Source organism: Myotis davidii, unplaced genomic scaffold (assembly GCF_000327345.1).
Source record: "Myotis davidii unplaced genomic scaffold, ASM32734v1 scaffold821, whole genome shotgun sequence".
Taxonomy (NCBI): Eukaryota; Metazoa; Chordata; class Mammalia; order Chiroptera; family Vespertilionidae; genus Myotis; species Myotis davidii.
The window spans coordinates 2,764,903-2,770,776 of record NW_006295269.1 but is presented as its reverse complement, the minus strand read 5'-3'; the positions used below and the strand labels follow the sequence as shown (position 1 = coordinate 2,770,776).

The 5,874-nt window shown below is 41.2% G+C and overlaps 1 pseudogene; it reads left to right on the top strand.

The window, feature by feature from the left end:
• The first annotated feature begins 576 nt into the window (after positions 1-576).
• LOC102754088 lies at positions 577-1,180 on the top strand (annotated as a pseudogene).
• Positions 1,181-5,874: the final 4,694 nt, after the last annotated feature.

Below are 5,874 nucleotides of genomic sequence, written 5' to 3'. Positions count from 1 at the left end.
TATTACACACACACACACATACAATAGTTAAATGTCATTAATTTTCCTTGAGTTAAAGCTCCAGACACAAAAACTACTTAAACAACACTGTTTTAGCTCTAAATATCTTTGGAAGCCAACAACATATTTTTTAGAAAGGAGGGAGTGGGGAAAGCTGAAAAAACACAATATATTAACCTCTGATTCTAGTCAAAAGAGTATATAATGACTAGAGCAGGCCTATTTATTTTTACTGCATTCCATCATCCAGCAATTAAAATCTGATTTCTGGTTTGCCACCTGCCTATCAGACACCAAACATCACCACAATACGCCATTTCTTCCCTCTGCAGACGGTCAGATCTCAGTCACTTATCAACCAAAATGGCATGAGCTCCAGATCCTCAAGTGGAGTATGGAGACCACCATGCAAAACACTTCCTGGGGATACCTGGCATCCTGTATACAAGTACCATCCCCTCAAGTCCTACTGCTTGGAAGTATATCAAGAACAGGATAACATCCACGAACTTTCAAATCTCCATATTGTAGTTACGTGAAAATAGAATACTATCAACCTAGTTCTGATCACACAGACTACATTCAAGATGGCTCCAAAAGTCAAGAATCCTAAGAGGACAACTTGGAAGTTTGGTTTGGATCTTACTCATCCAGTAGAAGATGACATTTTTAATTATGGACATTATGAACCCTTTCTATGGGAGAAGGTTAAAGTCAATGGAAAAATTGGAAATCTTTGGAATGCTGTTTACATTGAATACTTCAAGAATAAAATCAGTCCTAGACAGTTTGGTACAGTGGATAGAGCATCGGGCTGAGAACTGAAGAGTCTCAGGTTTGAATCTGGTCAATGGCACATACCCAGGTTGCAGGCTCGATCCACAGTAGGGGGCATGCAGGAAGCAACCAATCAATGATTCTCTCATCTCTGATGTTTCTAATCTCCCTTTCCCTCTCCCTCCCTCTCTGAAATCAATAGAAATATTTTTTTAAAGAAGAAAATCACTGTTGTTTCTGAGAAATAGTTCTCTAAACGGTATTTTAAATATCTTACCAAGAAATACCTTAAGAAGAACAGTCTTCATAATTGCCTTCATGTGGCTGCATGTGACAAGAAGACTTAGGAACTTCATTACTCCAGGTTTGTTAGGACGAAGACAGATCTGAGTCTGGGGACTAGATGAAGCCACTCTTTACAGGCTTTGATTACTAATAAAACAAATGAAGTGTACAAGAGAAAGAATCATCTAGAAATAGACTTTCAGTTTATCAGTGATTAAAAACATAGCAATCTATAAACAAAAAAATACTATCAACCTAGTGTACCTGCCATTTAAGGACCACCTGTGTGACGCAAAAACAGTACTTCTTGCCTTTCTCAGCCAATGGGAAAGGGAAGAGAAATACCCTTTATTTACCAATTAAATTTTCTTTTTAAACCAACTTGTTTATAAAAATATTTGATGGATTAGCATAAACAAGGCACTATTCTAACTGGTGTGTGTATGTTTTGTGTTAGTATTTAATAGATACACATTCATACAGATGCAAATGGAATCCATGCAATAACCTTACAAGGTAAATACAACTGCTAGTTAACTGATAAAACAAGTGTTCAGAGAGATTAAGTAACTGCTTTAGGTCCACAACTAATCTGAAAGAAACCAGCACTTGTTTCCAGGAAATTTTGATTCCAGAGCCCAAAAACTGAACCGTTGTGCTATAAAATGACAAAGATCCACAAAATCTGAAATAAAATCTTCTAGTTCTTCTTAATCTTCATTCCAGAACATGTGAGTCAAGTCTCTCAAACTTAACTGCTTATACTGCACGGTCACAGCTGTCAACATAAAGGAGGGAAGCAGGTGACAGAATGAAAACCGCCTCATCTGCTGGGGGCGGCCAACGATCAGCTGCAGCAAACTGTTACAAAGTAGGCGGGGTGGGGGAAGGGGAGGGGACAGTATTACCCCAAATCTGACTTTTTATGTAAAATTCTGTGATTTTTCAAACAAAGCAATCATATTTAAAGACACTTTTTAAACATAGTCTGGGCCAAACAAAACACGTCTGTGGATCTAAATTATCTGTGGACCACTACTTTGAGACCTCTGTCCTAAACCATACCTTACTCAAATTTTCCCTGGGGAAAAAAACCAAATCGCTGGCAATAAGTAATTGGTAATATCCACAGTTCATTGCAAATATCTGTTTGGTATTTGTTCGATTCTGATTCTGAAAAACTTAATTCCCTCATGCCCCCTGAGATACTGAACTAAATCTCTTCCCAATTCTTGTCTTCTTCCTGCAAAGTTTCCCTCAGAGGGAAGAAAATGACCTTGCTGATTCTATTTATTATTTAATGGAACTCAGTCTCAAAATCCCTGTCAGAATCCATAATGAAACAGAGAGAGAAGACTTAATCAGCTGTAAATGTACTGTGTTAGCATTCACTGCAAAATGCTAATAATATTTCGAGAATGCCATTTCTCTTCCTGGCCTCTTGACCAACTTGTTTAATGGACTGAGACTTAAGAAATAATGAAAATAATTTCGGCTGAGAACTTCCCAACTACACACCAACCCTGCACTGCCTGGCTTCGCAGCAGTGTCAGGAGCACCAGCGCAGTGCCCACCACAGATTTAGCAGGAGCACTCACCAACCAGGTGAACACTAACTCACAAAAGGAGAATCGAGTATTTCAAGTGTAAGTGCAAAAACCCACCTTTCAGGCCTCCTAGCATCAGGTTTTCTTAGAATGCTACGAAATTACAATTGTATGCCTAACAGTACGCAGAACGCTTGAATCCCTGGCAGTAAAGCGCTTTAGGAAAGAACTCAAGTCCACAGCTCTCACTTAGCAGTGAGTCCCTCACCTGATGCTGACCACATACTCTAATCAAGCGACACACAGAAACCATTTCCCAAAATTTTTTTTTTCAAATTCCTTCTTTTCAAAGAAGGCATTTCACACAGCTCTGGGACTGTAAGGAAGAAAGGCGGATGGTCGGAGCTGTTAGTTCCATAATGTTACATACGCACCCTTCCCCCCACCACCTGCCACCTCTCCCTACATCCAGGAAATTGCTGGCCAGGCCCATGCAGGGGCACTGTCACGGCCTCGCCAGCACCTTCCTTTTGCTGTGTGTTTTGTTTCCGTTCTGGGACAGTGGATGGCTGAGCAGCCTGCGTGTGCAGTCCTCAGAATGGACTCCCTTGTGGTGAGTGTTCACTGTGGAATCTTCGACAGCAACTGGCATCTTGGTGGTGTGTCCTTCACTATCAGGAACTAACAGGAAAATCTTTCCCACTTGTATCCTGAAAAGCCAAGATGAAAGACCCTGGGAAATTTTTACTATAGGAGGAAAAATACTCTAACATTTCAGTCATTCAGTGTGTGTGTGCCTTTTTAATCATACTGTGCTGGGTCCTTAGGATATAAAAATAAGACACCTGTGCCTTCCTTTAGATTACAGTGGTTCTCAACCTTCCTAATGCCACGACCCTTTAATACATACAGTTCCTCATGTTGTGGTGACCCCCAATTTCATTGTTACAAATTGAACATAATTAAAACACAGTGATTAATCACAAAAACAATATGTAATTATATATGTGTTTTCCAATGATCTTAGGCGACCCGTGTGAAAGGGTCGTTCGACCCCCAAAGGGGTAGCGACCCACAGGTTGAGAACCACAGCTTTAGAAACTCTTGCCTTGGAAGGAGACACAAATCATTTTCTTATTCAATGGTAAAGACTACAAAAGACATGCGCACCCAGTGGGGAGAGACTGATGCACAGGCTCCACGCAGGACCCGAATAGAAGAGAGGACCTGTGCCAGGACCCTCCCTGGAGGGCTCCGCCCACCTGCCCTGGGCCCAGCTCTATGCCCTCAGCTAAGACACCCCACCTGGAAGTTTCCAAGCACTCATTTACTCTTCTCTCCCCAAGCGGGTGGGATTCACCAGGAAATCATGGCATCTGTGACTGTCACCTGATTCCAACATGCTGGAAGGCAAATGGAGAAGACAAATGTGAGGAATGGAGATTGTTTACTGGGCACCTTATTGGGAGATGCTGCAACAAAAATGTCACTCGTGCCCTCCAAACACATAAGCTCCGTGTCCCAATACTGCAAGATGATGTAACTGACTCCACGTCTGCCTGTTGCTGACCTACATTTCCTCTGATCCCTGTCCCAGCGGCCACAGGTAAACTTATCTTTGTTGACACCTGAGGTCAAGGCAGACCAGCATCCAGTCACTTCCCTGTGGGGAAACAGGCTCTGACCATGCCACCAGATGCCCGCCTTAGGAAGTTAGGGTACTTGTTTAGGGCAAGTTGGCTAAGATGTAGTTGTAAACACTCACAGCAAATGTTCATCTTTTTATGTCACAGTGAAACCTACAAACTTCCTCTCAAAACTAATATTGTACAATAAATGCATAAACCAAAACTCAGAAACATTGCAGAGGACATCTTTACATTAGAACAGTCTAAGTTAAGAACCCAAGCAATCCGTAAATATCACTTACGGCGTGTGCATGTGTGTATATAGACATAGAGCTCTTACTGAAAATAGGCCATAGCAGCTTATGGACCATGGCAGTCCTTACAGGAATGTTTCTTTTTACCCTAATCAACATGTTTATTAACATGTTCCTGAGGGTTTCCAAGCTAGCACATATTACAGGATATTCATGGAGAAGGATTCTAGCTCTACTCTTCAGGAGGGCCTGAGCTACAACTACATTCTAATAGTGACGTCATCACTCTACCACCGTGCCCCCTCCAAGCCATCAGCAGCACAGACAGAGCAGAGTGAGGGACACTGTAGGAGCCATGGGGCAAAGGCCAGTCATTTAGTCATCTTGGGCTGGAACCATCTGAACAAACTGGCATCTGAGCAATGCTGAAACCCACTGGCCACAGTCAGACCTCAAAGCTTGACCGAACCTTAGCAGAAGCTCATCCAGCTGGAGGGTCCCCAGCTCACATGAGTAAGAAGACATTTTCCTAGTAAGAATAAAGTTCACAGTATATTTTCAATCCGACAGTGGTTGCACCATTGTACTCTCTGATTACAAAAATGCATAAATGCCACAGCATTAATAGAAATCAAAGCCCCTTCAAGTTAATTTATATTTTCTCCATCGAAATGCCATCAACAACACATGCTTGAAAAATGAGACAAATACAGATGAGGGACAATCTAGTCAATTGCTGGTACCAAGGTGGATATGAGGAACTGTAAGAATCTACCCACCCCTCATGGGCAGATTTACACATTGTGAACTTAAAAACTCATCTAAACCTCTGTGTTTTACTGCTGTACAAACTGAGGCTAAGACATTAAACAATTTATCACAGTAATCTGTCATGCTCTACAGAACTAGTTATTGTCTAAGTCTGAAGAAGAGCTGGTCTCCTGGCTTCCAGACTGGCATTCTTCTCATTATTTCGAGATGTACAAATGTGATCTGTTTAAAATAGTCTTACCTGAAAAGCTGTGCTGTTTAAATTAGCGAATACCTTTATTTTAACTCACTAACTCACACAAATTAGTGTGGAATTATCAGTCTGGCTTATTAAAATACCTAAGTTATTTAAAAGTAAATCTATGATTTTGTTATTTTCAAGTTCTCTCAGCAACTTCACCTAAATAACAAATGGAGAATTTATAACGGGCAATGTTTTTTACCTACCGTATTTGCCGGCGTATAAGACGACTGGGCGTATAAGACGACCCCCTAACATTTCCACTCAAAATACAGAGTTTGTTATATACTCGCCGTATAAGACTACCCCCTCTTCCGCACACCTTCCACACACCAAATAAAAGGTAAAACAATATCAGATTTGATTTTAAC